General features: G+C 39.3%; 1 long non-coding RNA gene across 1 annotated transcript in view; it reads right to left on the bottom strand.

The window, feature by feature from the left end:
• Nucleotides 1-891: 891 nt before the first annotated feature.
• The window catches only part of LOC127537638 (uncharacterized), a 161,426-nt gene continuing 139,916 nt past the window's right edge, over nucleotides 892-22,401 (bottom strand). The window contains exon 5 of the long non-coding RNA XR_007947419.1: nucleotides 892-2,022. This is a non-coding gene — a long non-coding RNA (uncharacterized LOC127537638). The remainder of the gene's footprint in view (nucleotides 2,023-22,401) is intronic.

Here is a 22,401-nt window from a genome sequence, read left to right as displayed (position 1 = left end):
ACAATGTGTAACTTTGTGAGAATCACATGCTGACCTCAAGTAGGCTAAATGTGTGCCAATATGCAAGAAAACACCCCAAAATGTGTGCAGCACTTGCATCACTTTATAATCGTCCCACAGCAGTTCTGAAAAATTATGTGATGTGATGTGATGGTTGTAGGCCTTTTCCAGACTTATAAAAGATATGTAGAAAAAGGCTTATGATGTTTTCATTAGTTCAGATGTTTTGTTTTTCATTATTACTCATTTGCAGGTAATTTTAAATCAGAATGAGTTTGATTGATCGGACATTCACCAGTCTCTCGGTGGTCTGGACAATTACGGCTAGTGCAGATCTGGAGTCCAGATTCATGTCCTCCATTTGTTACCAAAATGAGCAAATTTATGCACAATAGTTCTTTGTTTCCCTTTTTTTGGCGCTTGTACTTGGGAGACCATTTTGTCCACTGGGGCAAATTACAACAGTATTTCAATTCATGTCAGACAATTCAAGTAAGAGAGAGACCACCCCCAACTAAAAGGTTGTTAACGGAGATTAGACTCACCATGTTTTAAATTGGTGCCAACTCAGCCTCCAAAAAACCTCAAAACAGCCAGATTCTGTATGCCCACTGACCTCCGCCTGACAGGTTTTGCACTCAACCCTGACGTAGCCGTGCAGCTTCGACGCACCTTAAATGTTACTCCCTTTATAAATATTCATCTCACTTAAAATATGGCACCATACCATAACTCATTTTGTGAGTTTACATTGCAGAAACGTTCTTGGGTCATTTCAGAAGGTAGGCTTTAAAAAAGCTTTTTGAACCTTATAATAAAAATCACAAATAGCAAAAAAAAACAAGATTTACAGTGTAGTTCATGTTAATTGTATTTCCATCATATTGAAAAGAGACTGTTTCATTAGTAGCTGAAATTGTATTATTTTGTTCATTACATTCCTTATTTATTTAAATAATAACAGACATACAGTACAACAACAATACTACTGACATTTAATTTCTCCGAAAGTATGACAATTTAAATTACTGTAATCATTTATTTATAAGAAAAAACAAAGGGGTAAATATTAATTTTCATATCGATGCACACAGAGCAAAATTAGCTGCATAAAATCCAACTATAAAAAGAAACCTGAATATTAACCTTTGTAGTAGGTTTCCTGAGGGCACTTGCATGAAAAGTTGCTTGACTTTGTGTTAACTAAAATAGAAATTCAACTGTGAATACATTTGTGTAACAAGCATGTGGTGTAGATTTTGATCCTTTTATGTACAACCTGTAAACAGGATTGTTTTATTGCTGCTGCCAAGCAAACAGATTGGAATTCAACAGTCACAGCTTAAAGCAGGTTTGATAGAGAGACAAAAGATCCCGAGGCCGAGGATCAGCAGCACTAATGGGATTAGACCTGCCATGCACACACCAAACACCTGCCTGTAAGCTCCAAATTTTACTCACAGTGAAAATAATTCCATAAAACATCATAAAACCAGAGTAACGAAATGAAAACTAATGAATATTTCAGTTGTAGTCTTCTCCCAGTGCTGAGGCGACGTCTCCTTTCTATCTTCCACCCCTAAGGGGCAGCAGAGGCCTGCATTAACTCGAGGCAGCTCATCTTTGAGCAAAGACTGCCAAGTGGGACCCTCTCGTTTCAATGATCAAGAACACAACGGAAAAGAACAAAGGACCAAAGTTCAACACAGACACACACACTAAAAATCAAAGTACGCATGTACCACTTACCTCTGTGAGATACATTGTTTCCAGATATATATTCTATCTGTTTTTATCTGATTGTTTAACACTACAAAACTGAGGTTTACAGGAAAAGCAAGAACGGGAAGACAAATCTTTCTCCGTCATTCACACTGATACACACAGGCTTCACTCGGAGAGCTCATTTTCCTTCTTTCAGCAAACAGGTTGACATGGTGAGACAGAACTGCTGGGTGGGCTCCTCTGCAGGAGTGGAGGGCCCTCGGTTCAAGGCTATCGAATGAAGTGTCTGTGTGAAGTCTGCCACAAAAAAAGAAGAGAGAAAAAAAAAGAATTAAAAAATGAAATGAAGCAAAAGTTTGTTGATAAGTGAAAACGCGGTCGGGGCGGTTCTCTGGGTCAGGCTGTGGGATGCGACAAAGATTAATAAAGAGAGCAGGTCTGTAAAGGGAGAGGGTGACGGTGAGGTTAGCTGGAGGGCCAGACAGCGCTAGATGAAAGTGGGAACTCTCTCCCACAGCTGTCAGCAGTTTTTAATGTGAACTTTGTTATTGATTGGCAGTGTTGGCCAGGTTCTACCACCAAACTTTTAGTTTAGTTTGGCGGCATCTAGTTTCTCAAGTATTGGATGGATTGTGTGGTATGAAGAGTCCAGTATCAGGTTTGTCATCTTGAGAACGTATTTATACTGAAAGTGAAGTGTAAAATCTATTGTATTATCATGCTTTAATTTTATTTGTTGAACAATGTGTTGTGTTTATTTGTGGATGAAAGAACTGTACTGTTTCATGAAATGGGAGTTTACTGTAATATAAGATTGCTCTGCTTCAAATGGGCCTCATAGAGCAAGCATGAGAGTGTTCTCTTAACCTGTTTCCTTTTTCCACTGAAAGTGTGTGAAATCGGCATCTATATTTATCTCAGATACAAGTGAGGTTCCATGTAGAATACAGTAATCTTTAGCCTTTACACAGCACTGTAATTGAATCAAGCCATGATCTTTCATCCCTGTAGTTATTTTAAGACATGAATGACACAACAAAAATTGAAATGCACCCCTCCCCTTTTCCATTTCAACAAAAGGTCAGAAATTCAATCACCACTACTGCTATTGCTATAATAATATATGTATGGGAAACAGCCACAGTTACTGACCGCCAAATTCTTTGGCTGCCTGTGGTCATTTTGTCTTGCCTAAGAACAGAGGCGTTTCTCACTGAAGTTATTCATTAATCCCAGCAGGCTGAGAGTACGAGCGTACAACACCAACTGATTCTTTCATTCTTAACTCTGCCTGTAATAGGCTTTTGTTCATTTAAATATCCTTGTTAGCAGTGGATGTGTGGGTTCTGAGACATTACTCCTACTTAAACGTTCTTTCAATAATTCTTTTTATCGTTTCCATTATTTCTTTCTGAATTATTATGAAACAGAGAGACATGTGACAGTTAATAGATATAAAATGTTTCAAAGTATGATGTTTAATGACTTCATGAGTCAAAAAATGGCTTTAATTCAAGTATTATCTCTAATACTTTCACAAAAAAATTGATATTTAAGATATCCTGTTGATATAAATATGATAGGAAACTTTTTTCATGACAACTACACATTTACAGGGAGCTCTGTAACAGTGACAATTTCCGTTTTTTTTAAAATCTTGGGCTGTAATTCATTGTTTCTGCACATAAAAAAAGCAAAAACACACAAATGTGGTTTGCTTCTCAAACACTGACACAGTTTTACTTTCATTAACACGCTCAACGTCATCTTTTGATGTTGCTAACCGTATCAGCAGCATTGCTTCATGTTAAACAATGCAATATGAGAAAGAGTCAGTAATTCAGAGAAACGCGAGAGAAGAAGGAGTGGCAAAATGTCACCGGTATGACAGAGTACACGAGCGCTGCAGAGGAAATGTGGATTGGGGACAATGAGGTGAAAGAGGTAAATGGAGGAAGTGGAGTTCAGTTGAAATACACAGCCTCATTAATGCACCGTCACAGCTTTCATTTGCCCCCAAGAACAAGGTGAACAAATATAAACTAGAAAGAAAGAGATGAAAAACAGAGAAATTACAACAAACCAGCTAAAAGACAATCAAGAGATTAGACAAACTGAACAACTGAACTGGTGGGTTTCAGGTTGCCACTTACAGTGAATTAGCCTCTTTAAGTGAATGTGTCAACTTAAGTGCAGCTTGTGAGAGAAATAACTGAATTATCTCCTCAGTAACTGCCCATGTGCAGTATGTTTCACTCACATGACACAATTACAAAAAAAAAAATCAGTTTCTGTATTTTAAGGTCAAACTGTGTCCATTTTTTAGTTTGTACGACGTTAAGAAATAATTTTGAAATATTCTAAAGCCAGAGATTGCTGACGTGAAGACCAAAACATCTTATAAGCATACTTCTTGCAAAATGTCCCCTTTTGCTTTTGTAAAGAATTTTAAAAACTGTCTTTGTTTTGTATTGGCGGCGCCTCTTGCAAATAGACTGTTTCCTTGTTGTGAAGAGAGACAAATGTTCCCTATTGTGATATTTCTTGCCAGTGTGCTTGCTGTTCCTTGCATCAGGCATTTTTAAACCCTTGCATCTATTACCTTTCACCGGGTAAATACCTAATGCTGGAAACATTTGTCAATGTATGCAGCTGGCTGAACAGAATAGATTATTAGGAAGTGAGAGGAAAAACACACTGCTTCTCCCAAACTGGCACAAGGCTTGAAATACAAAGTGCGTTTCTTACCTCAGACACAGGGAGACAGCAGCACTGGGCCATTTGCAGGCGTAAATCGCAATTCATATTCGCTAACAAGAATATTAAATGTTTAATTATCGAAATAAATTCAGACCTGCGGTGTGTTAGTCAAGACAAATTACATTATTTACAGGTTTTAAAGAGGCAGGTAAGAAGCACACAGTAATTACAGAACACGGACAATAAACAACAAAGAGTAAACACTTCTTGAATTGAAGCTATTGGAGCAGAGGTTTGTGTGTGTCTGGTATTGTGCGTACGTGCATGTGTGTTCAAAAAGGTGCAAGTGGTGAGTTGTGAGAGGAAATTTATGTGGTTTGTATTGTGGTGTTTACATCAAGCCTCATTAGAGATTTATAGCTGACGCAGTGCAGCTCATCATTCCAGAGTGCTGGGGTCAATCACAGTGGAAAAGCAGAAGCATGGAAATACTCCTTGATAAATTACTGAAGACGAATCAAAAAAAAAAAATACAACTTACTAAATTTCAAATGGGCTAAAAAGGAAAAAAAAGTGCTATTACACACAATGAATTGGTTTTGGGGGGGACTAACGAAAAAAAATTCTGGACACAATTAAATGATCTACGCTATCAACAATGTTTTACGTAAAAAGAAGAAGAACAAGAGAGTAATATATACAACAACACCCATTGATAAGCTAAAGAAGCTAGTAATTCAATTTTCAGCACAATAGCAGTCAAGCTGAAAGTAGATATCTGCTAAATTCAAAGCAACTGAGGCTTGGAGCTATTTAAAAAAGAAGGATATAAAGTAAAATATGTTTTCTTCTGCATGCTGCTTGACAACCATGAGCAGCACATGAGGCAGTGAAATCCTTTTTTTTTTGGTGTGAGACATTTAAAACATCAAATAATTCACACATGGACTCAGCCCCCTGGCTGATGTTCTCTGTAGTGAGCACAACTAAAAAAAAGAGCTCGACAGTAGTAAAGAAAAGCTAAAAAAAACATCAATAGTATACTGGCCTCCTGTTGGGTCCTGTGGCCAGTGCTGTGCAAACAGCAGAAAGTTGCGGCGTGTGAAGGGTAATGGGACATCCAACGCCAGGGGACAGCAGGCGGCAGAGTCACACACCGCTGCGAAAGAAAGATGAAGTAATCTCAGGAAACAAGTAGACACACTCCACTTCGAATTTCGCCCCAAACAGATTAAAGTGACATTATTCTATGAGAGTGTGGCAAAGTATTAATCTTACACATAGAGGCAGAGGCTAGACAACACAGGCTGGCTGCAACAGTATAGGGAGCACATTCTCTTATTTTTGTCAGTGTGTTGTGAGTTCTGAAGTACGCGTGAGAGCGCACATCTCATTTTATAATGCACTGATAGGGCCATTACCTCCTTTTGAGTATTTTGATTGCACTCCTTGTGTATAAATGTTATGTAATGAAGCTTTTGTGTGTTGAATTACTAATGCTACACGTCAAATTTAGCACTTCCAGTTGACAAAAGGCAGTTTTTCAGACAGAGCTGATTTTGGCTACAAACGCTGGTGCATGATAGGTTCATTTTGTCGCACAGAAATATAAGGACCTGCCTCAGGCCATGAAGATATAAACTGCAATTCCAGGGTATATGAAGTGAAGGTGGTTTGCATGTTGCTGCTTTAGCTTTTAAATGTAGGTGACATGGCACTAAATGAATAAATGCACAGAGTGAAAAAGATTCAGGGAAAAACAGCAGAACAGGAAACAGTGAGTTTGTGCATATGTCCACATATATATGTGTGGTATTTGTACATGTATCCGTGTATATAATGGCCGTATATGTAAATACACATGTATTTATACTGTGGATCCATTCAAAAGTCATTCAATGTTCATAGATTTATTTTGTTTTGCAAGGAACTGTTTAATTCGTCCATCTGAAGCTTAAGCATGTGTGTGCTTCCATTCCATATAAATGTATGTTGTTGTATTAGTTTCAGTAGATTAAAAATACAAGAACCCAGAACCAAAGAATCCCCCCCATGCCATTTAGGAATTCATCAGGTTCCAAATCTACCAAATGAGCGCTACATTGAGGTTTTGTTTAGAACCTGTTGCATAAATAAGTCAGTCCCTAAAACCCCACTGAGAAAGACAAGGCTTTAATGAGTGGGGTTTAAGCCCCTCCACCCTCCACTCCTCCACCCCCCTTAGCTTGGTCTCCTAATGAGCCATCATCATGCAAAACCGCCAGCTTGATACACATTAATTGGATTTTCACTTTTTCAACCAATTAATTGACCAGCATTGTCATGTTGGCCAGCCTCCGAGGGCTTCTAAGAAAATGGGGAAGCTTCCCCTTTTTAACTCTCACTGACTCTAATGGCCACTGACTGGAGAGGGGAAACATTTTTCTTTTCTTTTCTTCTTTACTACCGAGATCAGCTATCTCATTATAGGCTTATGACATTTGTTGGAGCCAATCCCTTTGTGGAGAGAAAACAGTTTGTGTGCTGCTCAGTTGAAGCCTTTACAGTTTGTTAACCTGCCTCTGCCAGTGCCAGGGCCCCTGGGGGAAAAGCCTGATGTGCAGTGAGTGACTTAGATTCCTTGCGCCCTAGAGGACAGACCACAGGGTGAGGGAGAGCAATCCCACGCCACCTTGTTCAACAAGCACCAAAACAAGGAATGAATGCAGCCATGGCATTTCACAATGGTTATTTGATATGTTGACACATCAGTGGTGTTTCGAATTCTGCCAGGGGGATTTTTGTTCACATGAATCCTTGCAGTTCAAATCCACTCGGGAAAAGTGCAGGAGGACGAACATTTTAGTCACCCTGTTGGATTTCATCTTTTAAAAAAAATAACAGCAAGGTCAAACGTGACCTTTAGTTAATCATCTACCCAAAACTTATATTTGGTGGGCCGATCTAGTTACGTTTTTTGAGGGTGTGGCTGATTAGGTTGTTTAAATATTAACAGCATCTCAATGCAGTCGGCCCCACAGTGACGGGAAGGATTGCGGAAAGAAACAGCATTACAATGGCATTTGTCATTTACTGCAATAGTAAGGGAAATTTTTTTAAAAAAGGGAATCTGTCTGTTTTGACTATACGCTTTTTCTGTTGCTTATGTTGATAATAATACATTTTGATCCATTTCCCCGCAACCCCACCGTCTAACCAATCGAATGGCAGATTTGTGAACAAACTCTGACCCTGTTATTGATGGATCAAAGTGCTGCCAATGAAGTAGACATCCTGAGGCTGACCATAGTTTGCCCATTCTATAGCTCATTATGCCTGCATCGCTTTGCTCCACTGAATGGTGAGCAGCTCAGGTCAGGATGATGTGAACCATTGATTGGTGCATTTGTTGATGCATCACTTACAGAAACATCAGTTATACTGTAATTGCAATTGCAAACATTACATGGTTATTTGCCACAAAAGGAGGAAAGACCCTCCATCATGAGGAAAAAAGTTAAAGAAACACATTTTTTGATAGAAAAGGGTTCACGATAAAACAATAGCGCAGACACCCTTTGTCAAAAAAATAATTTAAAAATCGAATTTCATGCACTCACAGAGAGAATAGTGGAAATAATTCATTTGTTATATTGGAGATAATACAGTGTGTATTATTGTGTCTGAACACTGGATGGTAACTTTTTGCATCGGTGGCTTTTTAGAGACAGTGAGTGTTATTGATCCTTTATTTCATTTTGACAATTATTTAATGTAATAGTTGTCTAAATGGAAGCAGTTTGATGTTTAAGCCATTCATTCAACCAGTGTACAGAACAACAGCTACAGCAGCTCTCTGGGGTCATGAAAAGACACTCTGTCAGCTACTCTTTTTAAAGCAATGTTGTTCCAGTAGCTGAAATAGACCATTCCCCTCATCAATATCCTTCTCAGTCGGGAAGGTTGAAGGTTAGAGGTCAAACCTTTATGAAACCTGTGATTGGATAATCAAGGGCAATAGCCTTAATTAATCGATTGGCTGTTCAGGGGGAGGAGTGGCTTGTAATGTATAATGTGTTGGTTTCCACAACCATGAAGGATTCCATTATTTATGTAGAGTGTCCATTATGCCACATTGGGGAGAAAAAATAGGCGTTTTTATGCCATCAACATTTAATCAAGCAGAACTTCATTAATCCCCATAATTAATTGAGCAGGCTTTGCTATGTTCCTTTGCTACCTTTTCCTTTCTGGTCGGACGGACATGTTTCACCATTATTGTTGTCCATCCCTCCAAGGGTGTGAGTTAATCTGCATGACCCCAGCACCTGTCACATACTAATAAACACAGAACTAATTGACTTTGTTGTTCCCACTTATTCAGCTGCCTCACCAGTCAAGGCAACCTCCGAGATTTTTGTTTGTTTACGCAGGACGACCAGGTGTGTCTCATCAACCAAGAAAAGATATAGTTTATTATATTGTGTTAATGGTCAATATAGAAGAGAATAATGCAGAAATTAGTGTAAATAATGCCGGCCTTTCAGAGGACAGACTAAAAACAAACACGCAGAAAACGAGAGGGTTCCGATGCTGGTTCCTGTAAATCACATTGCATTAAATGGGTTAATAGATGGTGGCTTTTAGGCCTTGCACTTTATAGCTAGTTAGTTATGTTGTTTATTGTGTCATGCATAGTCAAGTGCCCAGTCCACAGAGACTTGTAAGACTGTGGCAGTGGAGAAAATTTTGTCAGACAGAATATCATATTAAAAACAAAGAGCGATCTCAACTAATAAAATCTAATCAGAAAACAAACTCTTCTTTCTTGTCATTTTCCACCCAGAGGAGCCCATCAAAAATTGATCCTTTGTCACTTTTTGTTTGGCTTTGTCACTCTTTAACACAAATCAATAAAGTCATCACTGCTCATCAGTGGTTTAATATGTTCACAAAAAAAAACCCAATATCCCACAGCAACGGTTAGACAAAAATACACATTTTAGAAATATTTTTCTCGTCTTTCCTCTTGTAACCCCCTCAGATTTATCCTGTGACCCTTTATTCGATCCTGACCCACAGGTTGGTTATCACCAGGATACTGTCAAACAAAAGTCCGTCACATTTGGTTTAATTGGATGGCCACAGTTAGGGGCAGTATCATCAAAGCATGGTGTACGAGGTAGCATTTAAGCATAATAACTAAAATTGTCAGAAAATCTGTTTCACGATGCCACTAAATAAGAATAATTAGAGAACACTAAAGTGCAAACGAGGACAAAATGCTGCAAAAGCACATTTTATGAGAGTCCTGTCTTTACTATTTGAAGTCTTCAGTACAGTCAAAAGTGGTAAAAGTCATTAAGCTGTAGAGACGGCGGCCTCTACCATCAGAGGCCCGAATCCCTTCGCAACAAAATAGCGATGGCTGAAGTGTCCTACTTACCCAGCAAAACTGCAGCCACAGAATGTGCCAGCTATATACAGAGCTACCAGATGTCACACTATGTTCCTGCTATACACTGCGCTCTCTCTCTCTCTCTCTCTCTCTCTCTCTCTCTCTCTCTCTCTCTCTCTCTCTGTTGTTGTCTCTGCCCTTTACACACTTACATACACACACGTACACAATGGCCGTTCAAAGTTTTTTCAGGGTATTTCTCGGTTAATTAACAGATTAGTGGTGTGGGGCAGCTCTGAAGTTCAGGGGTCAAGACTAAACCCTCTAACTCGGAGGATAATCAGTGGCAGGTGGGTCCACACTTCTCCTGTTGCCCCTCACAAACCCCTCCCCTCTTGACTTGACTTGTGGCAAAAAAAGAGAGAAAAAGCCTCCCCCTGCATAGGGCTACCACTGCTCTTGACTCTAGCCACTGTTAATGTACCTGAAAGAGGGAGATGGTGCGATAGGGGGTGTGAGGAGGGGATGGAACGATATTTGAAAGAATAGGGGAAGAGACCTGCACTGTTCTGGAAATGTGCCATCCTTTCATACACACTGCCAGGACCCATATTTACAAAACTGACCAGTGGGAATCTCTGAACACAGTTTGACTGAATGGAAAACGGACTATAGGACCATAGGGCCCGGGGCCATTGCTATAAAATAGAAATACAAAAAGAGAGACAAGTGCAAGAGAATGAGGGCTTGAGTCTCTTTTTCTCCCTCTCTCCCTCTCCTTTTTTTTTTTTACCCTGTCTCCTCCCATATTCCATTCCAGGTTCTGCTTGGTGGAGAACTCCATTGTGAGGCTGTGAATGGGAGACTTTGGGAGTGTCTCTCCTTCTGTTAATTAGGACTGGCCAGCGTTTCCGCTCCCCTGTGAGCCCCTCCATTATTATTTCTTCACATTCTTTAGCAAAAGTTAACCCCATTCCTTCATTCTTACTTCAAGGCCTCTGACAAAGATGAAGTCCGAGGGGGAAAAAAAAGGGGGCAAAATTTTAAAATTAATTCTAGAGCATTTGAAAGCTACTACATCTAAAAGCAAATCCATCCATTGCAAACACTAACAGCAAAACATAGAGACTAATTTTGATGAAAAAACACATAAGGATAACAGAAAATGATGTTAAATTTCAGGAAAACTCTTTATGAAAGTGGCATTTTATTGAATATAGCATTAAAATGCACAGTGATGAACACGGAGTTCAAACAGCTTCACACATGGGCATTATTGAAGTACATGATACACACACACACACTTATGAAATACCAACCTAAAATATACCTCCCCTGCATCTGTGGTGAACATCAGCTAGCAAAGAGTCCTGGGGTGCATTCTACCGCTGCCCAGCAGGCATCCATTTGGTGGAAAAAAATCACTTTGCCTCATTAGCTACACACACTCTTAGTTTGTCACAATGCCTTTGCTTGAGTCCTGCTAACAGAGCCCCCCCCCTCCTTCTCTTCTCTAGGTGGAGACTTCAGGGCCAGAGGCCACAGTTTCGGTGAGTGAGGCCTTTTCTTCTGCCCCTCTCCTAGCTGGTTTAAGGGTTGTAATTATCTTTTGCTGGGGGAGGCTGTAAATTGGATAAAGTGGGGGTCTCGGCTGAGTGGATCACCCCCCCACCTCAGCCCTCCCACTTCCCCGCCATCTCACCACTTGGTGGGCCACACGCTGATAAAGTGCGGAAAACCGGATTTGGATTCAGCCTCAGCATTCATGGCTTCCCTGCCGGAAAAAATGAAATTTTCCAACAGAAGGGCCAGTATGCCTGTGGTATCTGTCCGTGTGGTGTGTTTTCATCTGGCCTCACTCTTCCAGAACACCATTACCTACGTTATCAGTGTGAACCGACTCAGCCTGACTGGACTGTGGAAGCCCCGGCCAGCTAACTATCTAGTATAGTTTCTGACCATCTCTGTGTTGTGGCCTCTCTTCAGTGGGCAGTGGACACCTGAATTATAGTGTGTTTAATTTAGGCTGGTTTATACTGGATTGCTTATGAGATATGTGGGCATTTTTATTGATAGAATCATTTATAACCCTTAAAGACACTGAAAAATTGTCTAAGTTTGATGCTTACTTTATTACATAAAAACAATATATCTCAGAAGGATTATATAGACAAGTTAAGATCAAAATTTGGGGGTCAAAGTAAGAAAAAAAGGAGATAGAGAAAGGATGGCTTTTTGGCTCTGAAGTCGTTTTCCTGGTGATCGTAAAATTTTAATCCTGTTCGAGGAAATGTCTCCAGGTCTTTACGGATTGCTGGGATACTGGTGCGTGAAATGGCAAGTCTACCTTTCCAAATGGATTGTGAACCCTGTTTTCACTGAAATCGCAAAAGCTTTTACAACTCATGGCAGGTGCAGGCATTTGCATTGAATGGACTTGTCTATTCAGATTGGTGGCCCATGACTATATCCGAATGCTGCTTGGTTAGAGAGGCTTTGCCTGAACTTGTTTTTTAACCTCTGCTAAATTCACGTCACAGGATTGTCACAACAACACCTTTAAATATGTACCTATATTGGGAATAACCTCAATGTTAAAAACACACACAAAAACAACTCATGTGGGGCCGTGTTCTTGCTCTCTGTAGCCTAATTTAGAATGCATTTTTACATAGGTTTGTCATAAGATTAAAAAGGTTGCCTTTATTTTATGGTACTATTTTAGGCAGCCCCTCCACCCCCAATTAGAAAGTAATTATTTATTAAGTGAGTACAATTTCGGAGTTTTCTACTTGAGTATCTTCACTTTATGCAATCTTTACATTGGAATATTGCAACTTTCCTCATTTTGCGGTACTGTATGGTTTCTTTTTGGATTAAAACCTACATACTAACAAATGCGATGCCTGTATCATATTATTTGATTAGATGAACTACCCATAGTTGCTGTATTTAGCACATTTGGCATTAGTTCTATGACAGCCAGCTGTAAAATTAAAAATGCTGCTTACCACTTAATGCATCAGTGTTAATAATGCTGCAGTTTAGTATACAAAAGATCTGCATAATAACACTTTTCCTTTTAATATTTTAAGTTCATTTCTTTGCTGGTTCTTAGGTTCCTCTTACAGCCTTGTGTCACTGCTACCTTTGCTTAAGGGCCTGTCTTTAATAATTCATTGCTTGCTTTGTCCGCATATATTCTGAGACATCTGTATGTGTATTCTTTCTCCATATTTGTACTTGCAAATAACTAATTCAGGTGGCTTTTAGAGCTTGTTCTGAAACATCACCTGGTAAAAATTTAGACTACAGAAAATAATAATAATAATAATAAATAATTTTAAAAACGGTTAAGGAAATGTAAAATGTATTAGTAAAGTTACACTGTAGCTACTAACAGGTGTATTGTATTGATTTCATTTTATTTTTAAAGTTAGAAAGTTACAGTAGTGGAATGGTCATCTTTTCTAAAACTCAAGATCAGCAAGTATCCATTGATGCTTGCAGCAGACAACACCTTTACATGTTTGAAACTCTCTACAGGTCAAAGGTTTATATCTCTCATTTCCAACACCAAATTTGTGAATAGAGTAAGCGACGTAGCATAAGGGTTTTCTCAGAGGTAATACCAAACTAGGTTGAGTGGGTCCCCTATTGCGGGTATAATGACCTGAAACCTGAAGAGCAATGAAGAGAGTCGATTGAGGAGGTTTTTCCATTCATGTAAAATGTCAATGCATTTTCCAACAGACACTTACAAGGGATCAGTGGACCCTCAAGTGTTCATGAAGAAAATAACCTTTCACTACTACACAGGGATGCTACTCGACTGAGCCATTCTACGACCATAACACCTCTAATGATTTAACCAAATAGCTTTGGCATTTTAGGAAGCAAGAGGACAAACAACAGCAACAGTGATTCAGAAAAAAAAAAAAAACACGAGAAAACATCAGCGGTCGTTCAGGGTTTACTTATGCCTTCAAGCAATCTGCATGAAATCGTCGAGCAAAAGGCCACACACGAGTGCACATCAAGTTAAGCCTCTTGCTTCTTGGTTTTAGTTAACCAGCGTGGAAGTGTTTTTCTTAGGTGCAAGGAAAACAGAGCTACAGTATCTGGGATGCTCTGCTTTTGATGTTTCCTCAGCCCTCCCAGTCCGTCCTCTTTTTCCTGCCCTCAGCCACTGAGATAAATGGCAGGGAGTGCTGTTAGTAGGAGATTCTTCAACACAGTGGGAGCTCAGGGCCGTCACTATGAGTGTTTGTCTAAGATATGGACTGTTTGTAGTCCTCCCCGCAACTAATTCATTTATTATTACACACAAGAAATATGGCCGGGGAAAAATGTGTGCTGCTGTTATTTTTTTCCCTTCTTTATACATCATGACACCACCTCCCTTTTGCGTAAAGTATTAATCAGTTATATAAATTAGAATGTGACTTTCTGATACAAATCATTTTATCTCTTAAGGATGCTCATAAATATATCAGTGATGAATATAACACAGCACTGTATCTAATGACTATGAAAAGAACATTTACAGTGCATTATTATGAAAAGACACTGCAATGGTTAGAAAAACAATAAATGTTCGCAAGACAGTTTTAATTTGTTACTTTTTAATGGATACAAAAAACCAAATAATGCGTATTGATAAGATTGCGTACTTAAAGTTGATTCCTGTGCAATGAGCTGCTCTTGTAAGGACACTGTTGCAAAAGCTAATCCAGGTGTCTGCGTGAATCACCCACAGATCCCACATATTCAGACGGATGTGGGGCAGCAAATGAGGGCATTCTGTCTGTTGTTATTAGACAGTAGTCCGACCCTCCTTGTCATCTCATCTCAATCTTTTCCTGCCGTCCGCCATCTGAAGACAAAGATCAAACAGGGACAAAGTGACCCTCCACGCTCCAGACTCCACTGAGGAGAGTGAAGAACCCCCACTGTTCTCCCAGCCTGACCCTATCTCCCTCCGCTTCCTCTTCACGTAACCCTTCACACAAGGTCGGCCCTTAAAATGTAAAACTTATCACAGCTATTTGTCCCGCAACGAGCCTGTTCCATCCTGCGTTACTGATTAGTGATTGACTCGGGGAACCATTTCTATGTACCTGATTCTGTCATTGACGAACACCGTGTCGCTGCCTGTGATTTAACGTTTCGTACAAAGCGACCGTGACTCCTGTCACGCCGACTTGCCCTCCGCTTTTAATTTGCATTTTGACTTCTTCTGTATCTCCTTGGTCAAATGGCCATTCAGTGAGCCTCTCCTATCTCATCAGGAAAAACTTTGATTGCCAATCTGTGTGATCCTTGTCAATCAAACATCTGTTCAGTGTTTTGTCCACTGCTGCCACCTGCTGACCTCCAAGTGACCTGCAAAATAAGCAGTGAGGCGGGAAACTACAGGAAGCAATTTACTCTCCCAAAGCTACCTTGGAAGGGAGAGCCAATCAGGGCCCTGCCTGTGTGTCCATTTTTTTGATTAAATGTACTCTAGACCAGGCTTCTTATGTTTGATTTTCTTTCTTTTTAACTGCACCCACAGTGTTACATAGGCAAAGGGGAGGTGAAATTTCTCCCTTCCAAATGGATTGCAATTTCCCCCCATTTAGCACCTGAAGGTAATTAGCTTGAAGAGATTGCAGAGTGAGAAACACGTTCATGGAACATTAACTCTCGCACATTCTCCAGTTGCAGGGAATTAATAGGAAAGATTAAAGTTTAAAGAGAGCAAATGCCATTAGCTCACAAACCCCTTCTTAGGGGCTGCAACCAAACCGTGCTAAACCAATGCTGCTTTAAAAATGGCTTAAAAAAAAATAAGCATTCTTCATGTCACATGCAAAGTTTCATAGGTGTACCAGCGTGTACACTTTGAAGCATGTATGTGCCGCATGTTGCAGAGGTGCAGTCGCCTGCAGCTTTACATTGTCCTCTTTAATGAGTTTTTGTGTGTCCTCTCAACTGCCCATGCATTATGCTAATGACCAGCTTCTCATGCACTAAATTTAGCAGCAAGCCAGAAAAAATGTAAACACATAAAATAATCAGCGTCAATGCAGATTTTGACACACTTTTGAGGGCATTTCTTTAAACTTGTCACATATTTTTTGCTGTGCCTTTAGGGATTTTTTTTAAGTATCTATATGTGTATCTAATCATTTATTTCCATCATACATTGAGTTTTCGTTCGGTTATACTTTTCTCCACTTATTTGCCCATTTAGCCATTCATCCATCAATCTATCTACCTTAAGGGGATAGAGGAGGAGACGGCAATTGGCAATGAATTTTTAGAGGCCATCCCACTCACAGATTCCATCATAGCCTGAAAAATTCTGTAAGGTAAAAAAAAAAAAAAAAAAATGAAATTGAGACATGGTAGAATTTATTGCCCAGAAAATTCCATTCTACTATCTGATTTGAAAAGTCCAGTCCTCCTAGCTTCAGAAAATCTATTTCCCCACATTTTAATACCCTCGCGTAGCAGTCCTCATAATTCATTCGAGTGTGTTAAGCTCAGTTTTATTAGATCTGAAACAAATTTTGGTGGGGATCCTATAGGTCATTAACCATGGAGTAATTTTATCCTTGTTTCCCTAATGATGCCATAATGGTGAGTGAATTTCTTAACTAAAGACCAAAGAACATTGTGAAGGTCAGCTTCATCTGCAGGCTCCTTCAAGCGCTTCTCAGAGAGATTGGAAAAGTCGCACATTTTTGAGGAGTCATTAATAACCTTAAAGCTGAGAGCCTATTTGCGATCTCGCTCTCTACCTTTTAATTTCCCTGCTTTTTCACACTCTCTCTCTGGCTCTCCGTCTCTTTTTTTTCCTTCCTGTTCTTTGATTGCCCTCATGCAGAAAGCCAGGAATGCTGTGCATATGTGTGAACGGGTTAGAGAGAGTCAGAGAAAAAGAAGGAGAGAGCAGAAATGGTAGTGCAGTGACATACAGATCCCAGATGTGATGCTGCTATAATTTGAATTTTATGCCTTTGTTATCGCTTTAATCATTTTCTTTATTCGTTTTGTTTCAGTGGTCTGGGAGAGACACCTGATTGGGTAAACCACCTAGGGACCCATTTTTATTTGGAATGTGGTGCAAGGTCTAATTAGAATTTGAATTTTGCTGAGCCTTGAAATGGCTGGTACTTTATCCTGATCGCCTTAGATATTGTTCCAAGTCAATCATTTGTCATCGCGAAGCATGCCGGGAAGGTTCTGCTAATGAAGCCCTGCATTTGTTCGCCATTTTTTGCTGCCCTGGCATTTTTGTCCATTTAGCCAGCCTGATGTAAGGACGGCGGCGGTTATATATCCATGTTACGACACCAGCAGAAGCACAGTGTGGTTGGACTGCTGGTGTCACATCCGTCTGAGGTCTGCCGGCGCTCAGCATGGACACACTGGAGGCTGTTGCACATCTGAGGCTGTCTTTCACACTGTGCATTTGCTTTTATCAAAGAAAATCAGAGGGAGAGTTGGCCTCTCCTTGTGTTTGACAGACAGTGCTGGAAAGTATCATAATTAAGAAGTTTTATTTTACATACTTTTGTCCTTGTTTATGCAGGTTTTCATCACATACTCTACTCTGTATGCTACTGTTAGCTCTAAAACATTTATTTCACAGCTATAGTAACTGTAAATTCAACATCAGCTACTGCAGTTAAAAGCAGTTTTCAAGTACTTTTTCTTTACTCCATTTTATCTTTATTCTCAAAACAATTTAGTTGGAAATTATATTTTTAAAGCAACTCATTTCTTTAACTGTTTCACAGTCCTATTCTATATAATCTCATGAATATTTCATTAAAAATACTAGAAATTATCCTATCAAATAGCATATCCAGCTATTAAAATTTGCTTAACCTAACTATTATTATTATTTTTACAGTTCCTAAATGTTAATGCAATTCTAATAATGGTTCATTACAGTCACAGGAGTACTTTTAATTATGATATTTCACGTACGTTTGCTTCCCATCCATCTATACTGAAGTAAACTTTGCAATGCAAACTTTTTCTTGTAATGGATTTTTGTTATAGTATCCCCACTTTCCTTAAGTAAATTGTCTAAAACACTTCTCCTCCACTCATTAAACTTTCCAACCGTGTATAAAATACTTAAAATTATTGCACTTTTTACCAGCTCAAACATAAAGCTGCTGCTTATACATTAATGCTCTGGCATAATATATTATGTATAATCATATAAAACTCACAGCGACAGTTTTCTCCAAATCAAGTACTTTTATCTTTAGTACCGTTTTAATGGTATTTTTTTTTGCGTTGCAGTGTGGTGGTTAACCTCACTAGCTTTCCATACACTATATAATATGGAGTAGGCATATGGGGAAAAGTTTCAGGTAAAATCAAAGCAACTTAAATACACAGATGGTGTTTAATAATATGAATGCCAGTGTATGTGTTTTTGCAGATTCGTTCTTAATAGAAATAGGAAACTTCTAAAAGTGCATATAGTGCTTGCTCAGAGAAGATTTTTCCCAACAGTATGAGAGCATATATACACACCGATGTATCAGTGTGGGTGTGTGTTGTCTCTCATTTAGATGGATTCCTCCCAGGGACAGGGGACTACAAGCTGTCCTGTATATCTCTGTGTGAACAGGAGAAGGTAATGGTGTTTGTCACAGCTTATCTGGGTTAACGTGTGTTCCTCCTCTCAGGTCCCCTCCGATGCATTTTATTTCCCGAGCGCCTCCTTTGGAGAGATTGGAGTTGACAGGCGTTAACATTTAGAAATGTACCAATAAATGGAATTCATGGGTGCTGATATGCAGTTTGCTGGTGGTACATGAAGAGGAGTGCAGCGGCCACGTGCCCAGCGCTGGGATGTTTAACTTTGAGGTAAGTAATAATCTATTAATTATGATATAGTTTCATGGAGCTGCTGGATAACGCACAGAAGGAGCTTTTTCTTTCTTTCTGGTCGGTGCAGAATGTTTGGTATTCACTTGCATTATGAATTGTTTTCCCTCAGATCTGCTTCAGTGGGCAGGTATCTCGGCCGTACACATGGGACTAGACTTTTCTGTTAATTGTGTTTAAATCTAATTGAAACTGAAGTAAAAAGTCTGGAGAGCCTGCTTTGAACTCCTTTGAAATAAAATAAAATTCTTCTGACAAGATGATGGATCACCTGTAAGTCTACCTGACACTGAAATTAGGGTTTTTAATGACATGCTGCCTCCTCCTAGATGTGAAATTCAAATTCCCTCCCTGGTCTCCCTCCCTGTCGTCACCTGTCCCTTTGACTCGCATACGCCAAACACAGGCACTTTGTCTTTGTCACTAGGAGCAGGACAATGTTTTTCACCACCAAGCTTTTGTATTAACCAATCTCATATGGAACTGACGACATAGCTCATTGAGCACCGTGTTGTTGTTACGTGAGCGTATTTTCCTTTCATAGGGACCAGCCAGAGATTTTTTTTTTTTTTGTACCGCTCATTTATCCCTGCTGTAGCGGCCTCCCTTTTGTTCTATACATCATTAGACGGAATTCAAATTTCTGCCAGTTTATAGATTAGATGAAGAAAAGAAATTACATTAATATACATTTTTCTAAATGAAAAAATGCACATTAATACATATTCCTTACTTTGGAGTGCTTTAAAATCACAATATTTACTGGTTTATTCAGATACAGAGCAAACTGATCTTGATGTTTTGAGCTCTCCTGGCACGGCAGACGACGGTTGTTTGGTGTCACCTGTAATCAGGTGTGGCACCTTTCACGAACACCCACATCGACTCCCTTGTCACCCCGCGATACTGTATTTCAATGGGGGCCACAGTAATCCATCCTGAAGCTCGGAGGAAAGGCCTGGGCTGGCTCTGGGACTGGGGGCAGCGAGAAGTAAATGAAAATCAATGCTACTGTGACACATTAACTTATCCCCCAATTTCATAACTGGCATTAGGTGTCAGGAGAAATCTGTGGCGTGGAGGTGGCTGGTTGGACCTTATTGGCTTTCATGGCCAATGTGTGTTGTCAGCTGGTGGAGGATGTGGGCGAAAGTGGAGGGCTACAGGAAAATAATAAAGACAATGACTTCATCGTGTTGCTGCAGTTGGGTTCATAGTGAGCAACATGCAGGGCCGGATGCCCTTTGGGCTCAGCTCAGCAAATCAAGCCACATGTCACTTCCTTTGTCTAATATTGAACATATTTAGCTTTACTGAGTGTGATGTATTTATTGTCATGGTAGCTATTTTGTCATTTTGATCAGAGATGTCAATTAGCATATATATAAAATGCATACTTCATTAATATATGATATGAAACTATCCCATATTATTGGTGCATGTGTGACCCAAAAATAGTTTTCCTACATTTGTTTTAACATAAGTAATACTCAGATTATGTACTATGGCACCTTTTTAGCCTAAGTGCTACGTTTTGTACTGTAGTTAAAAGTTCAGGACGGGTTGGGATCTAGTGGTACGTTTAGCTCTGACAACAAAAGGACTTTGGTGAAAGGTGAAGTCTGCAATTCTGAGGAACAAGTGCTGATTTTCAGCTAGTTAGCATACTTATATTTTTAGCATGTGCCAGGTTTTCTTCCCCCAAATACCCTTTCCCTTTCCCACAAGGTTCACAGAATATCCTGGAATAATGTTTCTGTGTGGATCAGCCCAAGCTATGTTGTTTGTTTACCATTTACAGAGCCAGGGCTATATGAACATAGGGGCTTTTTAGACTACACATGGAAGGGATAGCTAGCAACTAGGAGGAGAACTACTGAATTTGAGGAAAAAATTGCACTGCATACTCCACCTTTAAGGAAAAAAGTTTTTTTTTAATTTAAGCAAAAAAAAAAAACACAACAAAAAACCCCCCACAAAAACAGAACCCCCCCCCACAAGCTTTCTATGAGAAAAAAGGCATTAATTAGTTGCTCCAAGCCTAAATATAACCACATTAATCATACTTTAGTTGCTAAGGGCAGAGTTTCCTGGGTAAAAACACTTTACTAATGAATATTGTACCGATGTGTTCTGTATAAATATGTTTTGATTTTGTAGATATGTTCATGGAATGATTTCTTCAGAAAAGTAATTTAGGTATAAAACGTTTTTGTATTTTTTCTACGAGACAGAAAGAAAGTATATGACAGATGTGAGGCATTGTACATCCATTATTCTACATGTATATGTGTTAAATGTTGACTTCTCATTGCCTATAAATGAAACCTTTTGTTTGTAACATGTAATAAATTAGAAGGAGAAATATGGAGAAATGATTTAAGAAAATGACAAAATTTTATTGCTCTCTTTGCCTTTGAAGTTCCTCTAATTCAAATAAGCTCGGCATTCATCTGTCACATCATAGCAATAATAATCTACAGCGAGTCAGAGAGAAAAATAGCCTCCACTTTGAGAGCCGGCCTAATCAGTACTCTCTCTCAACTGTTAAATGTATTTAAACACTAAATTAACAACCATAAAGGGCCTCTGGTACACTACATTCAAATTAGAGCCAGTTCTTATTTACTGCCACAGAACTGCAAAAGTGACACTTTCCTTGATCACATTAAGAAATGCATCAGAGTGACCTTGGCGTAATGGAGGTAGATGAGATACGACTGTCACCACCCTCATCCTCAAAAACATACAGATTCACTGTATCTTCAGCCAGAAGGCAGGGATGGGAAAAAAGAGAATGATAGAAGGAGGATGACTGTCCTCATCTACGGTGTCATTAAATCATCAGCTAATGGTGTTAGCATCAGTTCAGCTACTAATGCTGAGGCGAGCCAGTGAGATTTATGGGAATGACATCTGAGAGTTGGATAAGCGGTGAAACACTTTGGGAGCCTCGGTCTTAGTTTTAGAAAAAGCCCAGCAGCTTACGGTTCACCTCTAAGTTCTGTGTCGGGGTGTCATCTTGTTTAGTGGGAGTTGATCGTTCACATATTTAATGCTTTAATTACACCTCAACAGCTGTGCACAGTGATTTTAAGTTTATGGATGTGAAAGCTCTTAATTATGAAGCAAAATGCATAAAGTCATTTCTGATGGTGGATGCAGACAATTAAATTTATTTAAGATTTTCTGCAGAGGCAGAGTAAACGGCTTTCTGAAAATGACCCTTACTGAAATGCACAATATGCTGTAATGTGTTCTATAATGTGTGATCAGTGCGAACAGAAGGCATCAATCAGGAGAGCGTCATTGGAAAGTCAAGAGGATTTTTTTTTTGTTTTTCACATTACGGTATAAAAGAAACAGTCACAAACAATGAAGGACAGAGAGGGGCAAACGTGGGGCTCACAAATAAGATGTAATCTCCATGACAACTGAGGAAATTCTTTTTACTCTGAGAATGAAGTACAACTTAATCAAAGATATACAGTACTAGGCAATTTTTTAGGCCCTTTTTTAGGCACATATTTTGCGTCTTTTTCATCAGTGAAGCATCTGATTGGTCCCACATTCATTCTACAGCATGACATACAGCCAGATTAATCAAAATCCCCAAAAGAAATGAGTTAAATCCTCGAAGATGTTTGAAGCAACCTCTTGAAGACTACAAACATTTTCTACATACATACAGTACAAAT

The sequence above is a fragment of the Acanthochromis polyacanthus genome, chromosome 15 (assembly GCF_021347895.1).
Source record: "Acanthochromis polyacanthus isolate Apoly-LR-REF ecotype Palm Island chromosome 15, KAUST_Apoly_ChrSc, whole genome shotgun sequence".
Classification (NCBI taxonomy): domain Eukaryota; kingdom Metazoa; phylum Chordata; class Actinopteri; family Pomacentridae; genus Acanthochromis; species Acanthochromis polyacanthus.
The sequence above is the reverse complement of the archived record's forward strand: the minus strand, read 5'-3'. Positions and strand labels throughout refer to the sequence as shown.